This window comes from Triturus cristatus, chromosome 1_1, assembly GCF_964204655.1.
Source record: "Triturus cristatus chromosome 1_1, aTriCri1.1, whole genome shotgun sequence".
NCBI lineage: Eukaryota > Metazoa > Chordata > Amphibia > Caudata > Salamandridae > Triturus > Triturus cristatus.
The window spans coordinates 1,144,043,558-1,144,058,389 of NC_140579.1; positions in this window are offsets into that span (position 1 = coordinate 1,144,043,558).

Sequence of the window (14,832 nt, forward strand, 5' to 3'; positions counted from 1 at the left end):
AGCTGTGTCCTAAGACTTCAGACATCCTGGAATCAACTTGAAACTAAGAAGAAGACGGGAACTTCGACATTCTGCTGCACAGAAGACTGAAGGAAATCTCCCCTGTGGTCAGGGAGTGACCACCTTGCTAACGCAAGCACCATCCAGCGAATCAACGTCTGCTTTGCCGCCGCCTCCCGCCGGAGCCCGAGCCCAGAGACTGACAAGACCTGGACCTCCAGACCTCTCACCGCCCGATCCACAGTCCCTGAAAAGAGGAGACCCGTGGAGGCACCGAGACACGTGGAGCCAGCCATCTTGAAATGACCACGACAAGCTGACAAGTGCAACAACCGAGGCTCCCTCCAAGTTGTGCTTTGGGATCTGAGAAGCCCAACCCTCGAGCAGCATCTGCACCAAAGGTGAGCCCTCCAGCATCTCCACGATCTGCGTGGGGCCCTTCTGCATTTTGCCACTCGACGCGCCTAACCGGTTGCTGGCCGCTGGCTAGTAGCCATCTTGGCGACGAACTTTACAAAATGCACTGCTGGTCTGGTTGCTCCAGACTGGCCCTTGCACCTTGCTGGTCAGAACCATCAGCTTATTTCATCTCCTACAACAATTGCTTTTGCCAAGGCTTGTTTGATTCGATCAAGTCGCCAACACCGCCGACAGCGAGAGCCTGCGTGGGACAGCTCGTGAACCGACTCCTGGATGTCGTTAACTTCCAGGGACCACGTGGCTGCAGAGACAAGCTACACCTTTCTCCCTGTTTGCACCCGACATTGCCTGGTACCCACCTGGTGCCACGCTGGTCACTGGCTAGTGACTGTGAACACTGTCCCCTCTGCTTACAGGTCTTCAACATCTCCGATCCACTCTTGGATCCACCGCATCTCTCCCGGACCGACCACCTGCAGCATCTTTGTCTTCAGGCTCCACGGAACAGATAGAAGAAACCCGACGCACTTCGAGGCCTATGCACCCGCTTCCTGTGGGTGAGGTAAAGCTGGCACACCTGTGCCCAAGTGTAGTATTACATCTCTAGTGCCTGTGTTCCAAACCTTGAGTTCCTAGTCCATCCGGAAGATCCTCTTTGCAGTAACTTTGTACTTTTTACGCACCCATTGAAACCTATGGGAGCACGCGTGTGACTATTTGCTCTGCACACGCCACCCGTGGACCTCCTGGTCACTAACTAAAGTTAGCTCCTTGTAGGCCCAGCGATTCTAGAGGCCCTAGGCCTTTTCCCTTTTCTGTTCGTGGTACTTATACCACTATTTTAGTATATGGTTCGAGCGGCCACCAGGGCCTATCCATATAAAGTGCAACTTCTGTGTATTCTACTGTAATCTTGTTTGACGATTTGTGCTCCTGTGCTCATAAAGAGACTAGGGGTTACTTTGAGAAATAAATACATATATATTTTGAATATATATCTGTGTGGTGTCCTTTCATTGGTATAAAAGGGGGTTGCATTTGGTAAAACAGCTGGCTTAACACGCTTCACGAGTTTAGCCTCAAAGACTGCTTAGCCTACGCTACCACTAGGGCAGCTAGTCCGAAAAGGTTGACTTACAACCACACCATAAGGGTTGCTTGGCATGGTACAAGGTGATCACTTTAACTAGTGAGCATCATATACCAGGCCAACTTCTCACATTGGTGAGCAGCGGTTGGATTTGAGCTTGCTGTGTTTTACCATTGTAATCTCTTGGTTACCAATTGAAAGATCACATAGGTACCTATAGGTACATATAAAACAAGATTAGATATACATAAGTTCTACTGAACTTAGTTGTTGTAGAGCAAAGGGAGTAGCACACCCTGACTACAACTACTAGATAGGTTTAGTAGGTAAACCCAAGTGTAGGTAGATTGCAACACATCCACCCACACTTAAGAGCAATGGCTGGGGCAGAGGGGTCCACTGTACCCATCTCTGTTGAGAGTGACCCCCAGAGGGCACCATCCATCTTTGCTACCCTTAATCAGAATGATCTCAGGCATTTGGCAACTCTTAGAGGCCTTAAACAGCCCAAGAACCCTACCTCTGCTGAGCTCAGAGAACTTTTGCAAAATGATGAAAATCAGAGAGAGCTCAAGAAATCTTCCCAGTTAGCCCCCTTAGGGTCAGGAACAGGAGGCCCCCCTTCTGAAGATGCCACAGAAGTACCCCTTTCCAATAGCCATCCCTTAGATGAGAACCATACTACAGAGGAGGAAAGTGGGGAGGATACAGAAAGTAGTGATGATGAAGGGAGAACTAGCCCAGTGCCAAGTGTTATACTTGGCCCAGCTAAACTAAGGCTATTGGGGACTGACAATGGGATCATCCCATTGGATCTCCCCAGTGGACTTAACCAGGGGCTTGGGAGGCAAAGGAATCGCTCAGGTGACTCTAATGCTTCTCATGCCTCTAGAGGCTCTCAAGGTCACTCCAGGAAAAGGATGACCACCCCTCAGAGGAGGGAACATGAGGCCAGAATGCAGGAAGCCCAGCTGAGGATCAGGAAGCAGGAGCTAGAAGTAGCCCTGATGAAAGAGAAACTGAACAAGGCTAGGCAACCTAGAGAGAGTGGGTCTATACCCACTGGTGGCAGCATTGTCCCTAAGGACAAAGATAGGGTCTTTGATAATAGGAACCTGTCTAAGGTTGTGCCCCCCTACAAAAGTGGGGATGACATCCACACATGGATAACTGCTCTTGAGAGAGCCTGCAAAGTACAGCAGGTTCCTGAAGACCAGTGGGCAGCAATCCTCTGGCTCTCCTTTGAAGGAAGAGGCAGAGACAGACTCCTCACTGTTAGAGAAGAGGATGTCAGAAATTACAGAGTCCTGAAGAGTGTTCTAGTTGATGGGTTAGGCTTAACCACTGAACAGTACAGGTTAATGTTCAGAGACACCCAAAAGACACAGACTCAGGACTGGTCTGAATACATTGAATGTGCCACTAAGGCTTTGGAGGGTTAGTTGCTGGGAAGTAAGGTATCTGATTTTACAGGATTGTATAATTTGATGATGAGAGAACAGATTTTAAATAACTGTCAAAACCAGCAACTGCATCAGCACTTGGTTGACTCTGATCTGACCTCTCCCCAAGAATTGGGAAAGAAGGCAGACAAATGGGTCAGAACCAGGGTTAAGCAAAAGAACCAGAACCAGGGCCAAGGGGGTGATCAGAAGAAAACAGACCAAAAGGGTGGAGATCAGAAATCTAAAGACCAGAAGTCTTCAACAGGGCCCCAAACTACTGCTAAGGAGGGTGGGTCCCAACAACAATCCAAGGGAAAGAAGAAAGAAGGTCAAAAGAAACCCTGGTGCAATCATTGCAAGAATACAACTCACTGGACTAGTGATTGTAAGAACGGTGGAGCCCCCAACACTGTTGCCCCTAAGGCACCTGCTCCCAGTACTACTGTTAGCAGTGTTGGTCCCCAGACAAAGGGTGTAGTGGGAATCACTATGGGAACTGAAGGAGATTCTGACTTAGACAGAACCCTGACACAGGCAGTCTTGATCTGTGATGGGGACATTGATTTGTCCCTGACTGTGAGCCCCAGTAACCTGGGCAAGTACAGACAGACTCCTTTAATAAATGAAAAAGTGGCTCAAGCCTACAGGGACACATGTGCCAGTGTCACTATGGTGACACCAAGCTTTGTGGACCCTGGACAGTACATACCAGGTGAGAATTACCTGGTGACCAATGCCAGAAATGCCACTACTTCACATAGTGTGGAAGTTGTTAACTTCTCATGGGGAGGGGTAACTGGCCTCAAAAGGGTTGTGGTTAGTGCAGACCTCCCAGTAGAATGTTTGTTGGGCAATGACCTAGAGAGTTCTCTATGGTCAGAAGCGGAGTACAGGACTCATGCAGAGATGTTAGGTATATCATCACATGTCCTTGCTGTGACCAGGTCACAGGCCAAAAAGTGCCTCACTGAACCTCAGGTCTTGGATCCTGGAACAATGGACCAAGCACCTACCAAGAAGAAGAACAGGAGGGTCAAGGCTGTGCCTTCCCCCCTGCCTCAGAGTGATGATCAGCCTTCCCAGGAAGCTGATCTAGAGGACCCTGAAGGAACTGTCCCTGAAGAGCTTGAACCTGATCAGGTTGAGTTTCTGGGGACAGGGGGACCTTCAAGGGCTGACTTGAGGCAGGCTCAGTTATCCTGTCCCTCTCTTGAACCCCTCAGACAGCTGGCTGCTGCTGAGGCTGCTGGGAATGCTCAAGGTACCCATAAAGTGTATTGGGATGAAGGGCTCCTTTATTCAGAGGCTAGAGACCCCAAGCCTGGTGCTACCAGGAGGTTGGTTATACCTCTGCAATTTAGGGGCTTCCTTCTTACCTTGGCCCATGATATTCCTTTAGCAGGACACTTGGGCCAGAACAAGACTTGGGACAGGCTTGTCCCTCACTTTCACTGGCCTCATATGAATGAAGATACAAAGGAGTTTTGTCGCTCCTGTGTGACCTGCCAAGCCAGTGGCAAATCAGGTGGCACAACAAAGGCCCCCCTGATACCACTACCTGTGGTGGGGGTCCCCTTTGAAAGAGTGGGAATAGATATAGTGTGTCCCATGGATCCTCCCACTGCATCTGGGCACAGATTTATACTGGTGGTTGTGGATCATGCCACCAGGTATCCAGAGGCAATTCCCCTTAGGACCACTACAGCACCTGTTGTGGCCAGGGCCCTGCTGGGAGTATTCTCCAGAGTGGGGTTTCCTAAGGAGGTAGTATCTGACAGAGGTACCAACTTTATGTCAGGATACTTGACAGCTATGTGGAAGGAATGTGGTGTCAACTACAAGTTCACCACCCCTTATCACCCACAATGCAATGGGCTTGTTGAGAGATTCAACAAGACCCTAAAGGGTATGATCAAAGGATTACCTGAAAAGCTCAGGCGAAGATGGGACATCCTTCTACCCTGCCTTCTGTTTCCTTACAGAGAGGTCCCACAAAAAGGAGTTGGCTACAGCCCCTTTGAATTGTTGTTTGGGCACCCTGTAAGAGGCCCATTGTGTTTGGTGAAGGAAGGATGGGAGTTACCTCTCAAAAAGCCTAAGCAAGACATAGTGGACTATGTACTTGGTCTCCGCTCCAGGATGGCTGAGTGTGAGAAGTTGGCCTGGTATATGATGCTCACTAGTTAAAGTGATCACCTTGTACCATGCCAAGCAACCCTTATGGTGTGGTTGTAAGTCAACCTTTTCGGACTAGCTGCCCTAGTGGTAGCGTAGGCTAAGCAGTCTTTGAGGCTAAACTCGTGAAGCGTGTTAAGCCAGCTGTTTTACCAAATGTAACCCCCTTTTATACCAATGAAAGGACACCACACAGATATATATTCAAAATATATATGTATTTATTTCTCAAAGTAACCCCTAGTCTCTTTATGAGCACAGGAGCACAAATCGTCAAACAAGATTACAGCAGAATACACAGAAGTTGCACTTTATATGGATAGGCCCTGGTGGCCGCTCAAACCATATACTAAAATAGTGGTATAAGTACCACGAACAGAAAAGGGAAAAGGCCTAGGGCCTCTAGAATCGCTGGGCCTACAAGGAGCTAACTTCAGTTAGTGACCAGGAGGTCCACGGGTGGCGTGTGCAGAGCAAATAGTCACACGCGTGCTCCCATAGGTTTCAATGGGTGCGTAAAAAGTACAAAGTTACTGCAAAGAGGATCTTCCGGATGGACTAGGAACTCAAGATTTGGAACACAGGCACTAGAGATGTAATACTACACTTGGGCACAGGTGTGCCAGCTTTACCTCACCCACAGGAAGTGGGTGCATAGGCCTCGAAGTGCGTCGGGTTTCTTCTATCTGTTCCGTGGAGCCTGAAGACAAAGATGCTGCAGGCGGTCGGTCCGGGAGAGATGCAGTGGATCCAAGAGTGGATCGGGGATGTTGAAGACCTGTAAGCAGAGGGGACAGTGTTCACAGTCACTAGCCAGTGACCGGCGTGGCACCAGGTGGGTACCAGGCGATGTTGGGTGCAAACAGGAAGAAAGGTGTAGCTTGTCTCTGCAGCCACGTGGTCCCTGGAGGTCGACGACATCCAGGAGTCGGCTCACTAGCTGTCCCACGCAGGCTCTCGCTGTCGGCGGTGTCGGCGACTTGATCGAAGCAAACAAGCCTTGGCAAAAGCAATTTTTGTAGGAGATGAAATAAGCTGATGGTTCTGACCAGCAAGGTCAGAAGGACTGCTCCTTTGGAGGGGAGCAAGGGCCAGTCTGGAGCACCCAGACCAGTGGTGTATTTTGTAAAGTTCATCGCCAAGATGGCTACTAGCCAGCGGGCCAGCAACCGGGTAGGCGCGTCGAGTGGCAAAATGCAGAAGGGCCCCACACAGATCGTGGAGATGCTGGAGGGCTCACCTTTGGTGCAGATGCTGCTCGAGGGTTGGGCTTCTCAGATCCCAAAGCACAACTTGGAGGGAGCCTCGGTTGTTGCACTTGTCAGCTTGTCGTGGTCGTTTCAAGATGGCTGGCTCCACGTGTCTCGGTGCCTCCACGGGTCTCCTCTTTTCAGGGACTGTGGATCGGGCGGTGAGAGGTCTGGAGGTCCAGGTCTTGTCAGTCTCTGGGCTCGGGCTCCGGCGTGAGGCGGCAGCAAAGCAGATGTTGATTCGCTGGATGGTGCTTGCGTTAGCAAGGTGGTCACTCCCTGACCACAGGGGAGATTGGCTTCAGTCCTCTCTGCTACAGAGCGTCGAAGTTCCCGTCTTCTTCTTAGTGTTAAGTTGATTCCAGGATGTCTGAAGTCTTAGGACACAGCTCCTACCTTTAAGCGGATTCTAGGGGCCGGACTACCTGCTAGGTCCCTCCCTATGGGTGGGACCAGGAAGGGGGGTGGTTACACCCCCAATCCTTTGTCCAGCTCGCCCCAGGCCCGGGACTGGTGTGCCCCAGGACCGGTTTGAACTGGCATATGCACCGAGGCTCCTTTTGAGCCACAGGCATGTCTGGTTTCTTTCAAGCCCTACCTGACCAATACACAAAATCCTGTCTGGGGTGGTGCACGCACCTCCCCTGGCAGGAAACCCTTTGTCCACACCTCCCAAGCTGGAAGGACTCCCAGCAGCAGGAGGGCAGACTTGTGTCTGTGGTGTCAGCATCCATTTTGTGGAGCTGAGGCTATGTCTGATTTTACCCGGGTTTCAGGTACTGTACATGTCGTGTCCCTCTAGAAGGGTGGAATGCTAACCCCGTCGCCAGAATTGGCGAGGGGTTAGTATTCCAATTCGTATGACACCTTACTCGACATGTTTTGATAAAGCCAAACCAAAGATAGCATTTAACTGCGAGGTTCATAATGCACTTAAGAGTATATGCTATGACGATATCTGGAAACAGTAGAAGGAAGTTGTTCCAACCACTGCAGACAGGCTCAGCTCATGCCAGAGCACCATCTCACATGGAGACAAGCACTCTGCCTTCAGGATTGTTAAGGCTTGCCATAGGAGTGACTTATAGGTTACCATGTGTCACATTTAAGGTTAGGTATAGGTATACTACACCTAAGTAAGAGGTGGTTACACCAACTTACCCCAGCTGAGTGATCAGCCAGTTGTGTCAAATTGTTAGGCCAAGCCTGGGGTGGCATAATACATGCTTCAGCCCCTGGCAGGCCTTGGGTACACCAATGCCCTGGGTACCTAGTGTACACTGGTACAGGGGCTGACAGGGTGATCCACTTCCAATTGGTTATGCACCTAGGGTGCATAGTTTTAATTTAGTAGAGAGAACAGCAGGCTGGGGGTCTGATTGGCAGGCCCACAGCCTCAATATGTCAAAAACCAGTGAAGCAAAAAGCAAAAATTTGGGGTGACCATAGGATAGCAGACCCTACTCTCCTACACGGGAACTTCGACATTCTGCTGCACAGAAGACTGAAGGAAATCTCCCCTGTGGTCAGGGAGTGACCACCTTGCTAACGCAAGCACCATCCAGTGAATCAACGTCTGCTTTGCCGCCGCCTCCCGCCGGAGCCCGAGCCCAGAGACTGACAAGACCTGGACCTCCAGACCTCTCACCGCCCGATCCACAGTCCCTGAAAAGAGGAGGCCCGTGGAGGCACCGAGACACGTGGAGCCAGCCATCTTGAAACGACCACGACAAGCTGACAAGTGCAACAACCGAGGCTCCCTCCAAGTTGTGCTTTGGGATCTGAGAAGCCCAACCCTCGAGCAGCATCTGCACCAAAGGTGAGCCCTCCAGCATCTCCACGATCTGCGCGGGCCCTTCTGCATTTTGCCACTCGACGCGCCTAACCGGTTGCTGGCTGCTGGCTAGTAGCCATCTTGGCAACGAACTTTACGAAATACACTGCTGGTCTGGTTGCTCCAGACTGGCCCTTGCTCCCCTCCAAAGGAGCAGTCCCTCTGACCTTGCTGGTCAGAACCATCAGCTTATTTCATCTCCTACAACAATTGCTTTTGCCAAGGCTTGTTTGCTTCGATCAAGTCGCCGACACCGCCGACAGCGAGAGCCTGCGTGGGACAGCTCGTGAACCGACTCCTGGACGTCGTCGACCTCCAGGGACCACGTGGCTGCAGAGACAAGCTACACCTTTCTCCCTGTTTGCACCCGACATTACCTGGTACCCACCTGGTGCCACGCTGGTCACTGGCTAGTGACTGTGAACACTGTCCGCTCTGCTTACAGGTCTTCAACATCTCCGATCCACTCTTGGATCCACCGCATCTCTCCCGGACCGACCACCTGCAGCATCTTTGTCTTCAGGCTCCACGGAACAGATAGAAGAAACCCGACACACTTCGAGGCCTATGCACCCGCTTCCTGTGGGTGAGGTAAAGCTGGCACACCTGTGCCCAAGTGTAGTATTACATCTCTAGTGCCTGTGTTCCAAACCTTGAGTTCCTAGTCCATCCGGAAGATCCTCTTTGCAGTAACTTTGTACTTTTTACGCACCCATTGAAACCTATGGGAGCACGCGTGTGACTATTTGCTCTGCACACGCCACCCGTGGACCTCCTGGTCACTAACTGAAGTTAGCTCCTTGTAGGCCCAGCGATTCTAGAGGCCCTAGGCCTTTTCCCTTTTCTGTTCGTGGTACTTATACCACTATTTTAGTATATGGTTCGAGCGGCCACCAGGGCCTATCCATATAAAGTGCAACTTCTGTGTATTCTACTGTAATCTTGTTTGACGATTTGTGCTCCTGTGCTCATAAAGAGACTAGGGGTTACTTTGAGAAATAAATACATATATATTTTGAATATATATCTGTGTGGTGTCCTTTCATTGGTATAAAAGGGGGTTGCATTTGGTAAAACAGCTGGCTTAACACGCTTCACGAGTTTAGCCTCAAAGACTGCTTAGCCTACGCTACCACTAGGGCAGCTAGTCCGAAAAGGTTGACATACAACCACACCATAAGGGTTGCTTGGCATGGTACAAGGTGATCACTTTAACTAGTGAGCATCATATACCAGGCCAACTTCTCACTAAGGGTGGGCGTAGTTCGCGAAGTAGCACTTTGCGAAGCTATGCAAAGTGAAGTTCGCACTACGCGAGCTACGCGTAGCACTTCGCGAACTGCGTATTAACATGTTCGCACTGTGCAAGATGTTGTTTTCAATGATTGCACAGTGCGGACAAGCAACCGGCACTGTGCAATCATTGAAAATGGCATCTTGCACAGTGCGAGCTGTAGTTTTCTGCTGCTCGAGTAGATTTTTACTCGAGCTGCAGCTTTCTCAACGCGAACTGGTAGTTTCTCATCGCGAGCGGTCGCGAGCATACGCGACCCCTCGCAATGAGAAACCTGACCTCCTCGCGTTGGGAATCTCGCCGGGAGGTTTATTTTCCATGCTCGCGATCGCGATCGCGAACAAGGAAAAAGTCTCGCCGGGATGTCATTTTGCTTGCTCGCGGTCGCCAACTTGACGTTGAGGACCGCGAGCAAGCAAAAAATGACCGCAGCACTACGCAACACTACGCTACGCGTGTTCGCACTGTGCTACGTGCAGTTCGCGTAGTGCGAAGTAGCGCGAACTTCGCAAACTACGCGAGTGTAGCGTAGTGCTTCGCCCAGGCCTACTTCTCACACCGACCCACACAAGTGAGGTACCATTTTTCTCGTAAGACTTTGGGGAACGCAGGGTGGGTGGAAATTTGTGGATCCACGCAGATTCCGGAACTTTCCACCACAGAAATGTGGGGAAATGTGTTTTTTTTTACAATTATTTAGGTTTGCAAGGGATTCTGGTTAACAGACCCTGGTGGGAGGCAGTCAAGTCACCCCATCTTGGATTCCCCTGGGTGTCTAGTTTAAAAAAATGTATAGGTTTGCTAGGTTTCCCAAGGTGCCCGCAGAGCTAGGGTTCAAAAACTACAGCTAGTCATTTTGCCAAAAAAGGGTCATTTTTCACTGCGAAATTGAGGTGTGACCACGTTGCGTTTTGTGCCGTTTCCTGTCGCGGGCACTATGCTGACCCACACAAGTGAGGTACCGTTTTTCTCGTAAGACTTTGGGGAACGCGGGGTGGGTGGAAATTTGTGGATCCACGCAGATTCCGGAACTTTCCACCACAGAAATGTGGGGAAAATGTGGTTTTTTTGACAATTTTTTAGGTTTGCAAGGGATTCTGGGTAACAGACCCTGGTGAGAGGCAGTCAAGTCACCCCATCCTGGATTCCCCTGGGTGTCTAGTTTTCAAAAATGTATAGGTTTGCTAGGTTTCCCAAGGTACCCGCAGAGCTAGGGTTCAAAAACTACAGCTAGTCATTTTGCCAAAAAAGGGTCATTTTTCACTGCGAAATTGAGGTGTGACCACGTTGTGTTTTGCGCCGTTTCCTATCGCGGGCACTAGGCTGACCCACACAAGTGAGGTACCATTTTTCTCGTAAGACTTTGGGGAACGCAGGGTGGGTGGAAATTTGTGGATCCACGCAGATTCCGGAACTTTCCACCACAGAAATGTGGGGAAATGTGTTTTTTTTTACAATTTTTTAGGTTTGCAAGGGATTCTGGGTAACAGACACTGGTGGGAGGCAGTCAAATCACCCCATCCTGGATTTCCCTGGGTGTCTAGTTTTCAAAAATGTATAGGTTTGCTAGGTTTCCCAAGGTGCCCGCAGAGCTAGGGTTCAAAAACTACAGCTAGTCATTTTGCCAAAAAAACGTCATTTTTCACTGCGAAATTGAGGTGTGACCACGATGCGTTTTGCGACGTTTCCTGACGCGGGCACTAGGCCGAACCACACAAGTGAGGTACCTTTTTCTCGTAAGACTTTGGGGAACGCGGGGTGGGTGGAAATTTGTGGATCCACGCTGATTCCGGAACTTTCGACCACAGAAATGTGGGGAAAATGTGGTTTTTTTGACAATTTTTTAGGTTTGCAAGGGATTCTGGGTAACAGACCCTGGTGGGAGGCAGTCAAGTCACCCCATCTTGGATTTCCCTGGGTGTCTAGTTTTCAAAAATGTATAGGTTTGCTAGGTATCCCAAGGTGCCCGCAGAGCTAGGGTTCAAAAACTACAGCTAGTCATTTTGCCAAAAAAGGGTCATTTTTCACTGCGAAATTGAGGTGTGACCACGTTGCGTTTTGTGCCGTTTCCTGTCGCGGGCACTACGCTGACCCACACAAGTGAGGTACAGTTTTTCTCGTAAGACTTTGGGGAACGCGGGGTGGGTGGAAATTTGTGGATCCACGCTGATTCCGGAACTTTCCACCACAGAAATGTGGGGAAAATGTGTTTTTTTTGACAATTTTTTAGGTTTGCAAGGGATTCTGGGTAACAGACCCTGGTAAGAGGCAGTCAATTCACCCCATCCTGGATTCCCCTGGGTGTCCAGTTTAAAAAAATGTATAGGTTTGCTAGGTTTCCCAAGGTACCCGCAGAGCTAGGGTTCAAAAACTACAGCTAGTCATTTTGCCAAAAAAGGGTCATTTTTCACTGCGAAATTGAGGTGTGACCACGTTGCGTTTTGTGCCGTTTCCTGTCGCGGGCACTATGCTGACCCACACAAGTGAGGTACCGTTTTTCTCGTAAGACTTTGGGGAACGCGGGGTGTGTGGAAATTTGTGGATCCACGCTGATTCCGGAACTTTCCACCACAGAAATGTGGGGAAAATGTGTTTTTTTTGACAATTGTTTAGGTTTGCAAGGGATTCTGGGTCACAGACCCTGGTGGGAGGCAGTCAAGTCACCCCATTTTGGATTATCCTGCGTGTCTAGTTTTAAAAAATGTATAGGTTTGTTAGGTTTCCCAAGGTGCCCACAGAGCTAGGGTTCAAAAACTACAGCTAGTCGTTTTGCCAAAAAAGGGTCATTTTTCACTGCGAAATTGAGGTGTGACCACGTTGCGTTTTGCGCCGTTTCCTGTCGCGGGCACTAGGCTGACCCACACAAGTGAGGTACCATTTTTCTCGTAAGACTTTGGGTAACGCGGGGTGGGTGGAAATTTGTGGATCCACGCAGATTCCGGAACTTTCCACCACAGAAATGTGGGGAAATGTGTTTTTTCTTATAATTTTTTAGGTTTGCAAGGGATTCTGGGTAACAGACACTGGTGGGAGGCAGTCAAATCACCCCATCATGGATTTCCCTGGGTGTCTAGTTTTCAAAAATGTATAGGTTTGCTAGGTTTCCCAAGGTGCCCGCAGAGCTAGGGTTCAAAAACTACAGCTAGTCATTTTGCCAAAAAAACGTCATTTTTCACTGCGAAATTGAGGTGTGACCACGATGCGTTTTGCGACGTTTCCTGTCGCGGGCACTAGGCCGAACCACACAAGTGAGGTACCTTTTTCTCATAAGACTTTGGGGAACGCGGGGTGGGTGGAAATTTGTGGATCCACGCAGATTCCGGAACTTTCCACCACAGAAATGTGGGGAAAATGTGTTTTTTTTGACAATTTTTTAGGTTTGCAAGGGATTCTGGGTAACAGACCCTGGTGGGAGGCAGTCAAGTCACCCCATCTTGGATTCCCCTGGGTGTCTAGTTTTCAAAAATGTATAGGTTTGCTAGGTTTCCCAAGGTGCCCGCAGAGCTAGGGTTCAAAAACTACAGCTAGCCATTTTGGCAAAAAAGGGTCATTTTTCACTGCGAAATTGAGGTGTGATCCCGTTGCGTTTTGCGCCATTTCCTGTCGCGGGCACTAGGCCGACCCACAGAAGTGAGGTACTGTTTTTCTCGTAAGACTTTGGGGAACGCAGGGTGGGTGGAAATTTGTGGATCCACGCAGATTCCGGAAATTTCCACCACAGAAATGTGGGGAAATGTGTTTTTTTTTACAATTTTTTAGGTTTGCAAGGGATTCTGGGTAACAGACACTGGTGGGAGGCAGTCAAGTCACCCCATCCTGGATTCCCCTGGGTGTCTAGTTTTCAAAAATGTATAGATTTGCTAGGTTTCCCAAGGTGCCCGCAGAGCTAGGGTTCAAAAACTACAGCTAGTCATTTTGCCAAAAAAGGGTCATTTTTCACTGCGAAATTGAGGTGTGACCACGATGCGTTTTGCGACTTTTCCTGTCACGAGCACTAGGCTGAACCACACAAGTGAGATACCGTTTTTCTCGTATGACTTTGGGGAATGTGGGGTGGGTGGAAATTTGTGGATCCACGCAGATTCCGGAACTTTCCACCACAGAAATGTGGGGAAAATGTGTTTTTTTGACAATTTTTTAGGTTTGCAAGGGATTCTGGGTAACAGACCCTGATGAGAGGCAGTCAAGTCACCCCATCCTGGATTCCCCTGGGTGTCTAGTTTTCAAAAATGTATAGGTTTGCTAGGTTTCCTAAGGTACCCGCAGAGCTAGGGTTCAAAAACTGCAGCTAGTCATTTTGCCAAAAAAGGTTAATTTTTCACTGCGAAATTGAGGTGTGACCACGATGCGTTTTGCAACGTTTCCTGTCGCGGGCACTAGGCCGAACCACACAAGTGAGGTACCTTTTTCTCGTAAGACTTTGGGGAACGCGGGGTGGGTGGAAATTTGTGGATCCACGCTGATTCCGGAACTTTCCACCACAGAAATGTGGGGAAAATGTGTTTTTTTTTACAATGTTTTAGGTTTGCAAGGGATTCTGGGTAACAGACCCTGGTGGGAGGCAGTCAAGTCACCCCATCTTGGATTCCCCTGGGTGTCTAGTTTTCAAAAATGTATAGGTTTGCTAGGTATCCCAAGGTGCCTGCAGAGCTAGGGTTCAAAAACTACAGCTAGACATTTTGCCAAAAAAGGGTCATTTTTCACTGCGAAATTGAGATGTGATCACGTTGCGTTTTGCGCCATTTCCTGTCGCGGGCACTAGGCCGACCCACACAAGTGAGGTACTGTTTTTCTCGTAAGACTTTGGGGAACACGGGATGGGTGGAAATTTGTGGATCCACGCTGATTTCAGAACTTTCTACGACAGAAATGTGGGGAAAATGTTTTTTTTTGGACACATATTTAGGTTTGCAAGGGATTCTGGGTAACAGACCCTGGTGGGAGGCAGTCAAGTCACCCCATCCTGGATTCCCCTGGGTGTCTAGTTTAAAAAAATGTATAGGTTTGCTAGGTTTCCCAAGGTGTCCGCTGAGCTAGGGTTCAAAAACTACAGCTAGATATTTTGCCAAAAAAGGGTAATTTTTCACTGAGAAATTGAGGTGTGACCACGCTGCGTTTTGCGCCGTTTCCTGTCGCGGGAACTAGGCCGACCCACACAAGTGAGGTGCCGTTTTTCTCGTAGGACTTTGGGGAACGAGGGGTAGGTGGAAATTTGTGGATCCACGCAGATTCCGGAACTTTCCACCACAGAAATGTGGGGAAATGTGTTTTTTTTGACAATTTCTTAGGTTTGCAATGGATTCTGGGTAACAGACACTGGTGGG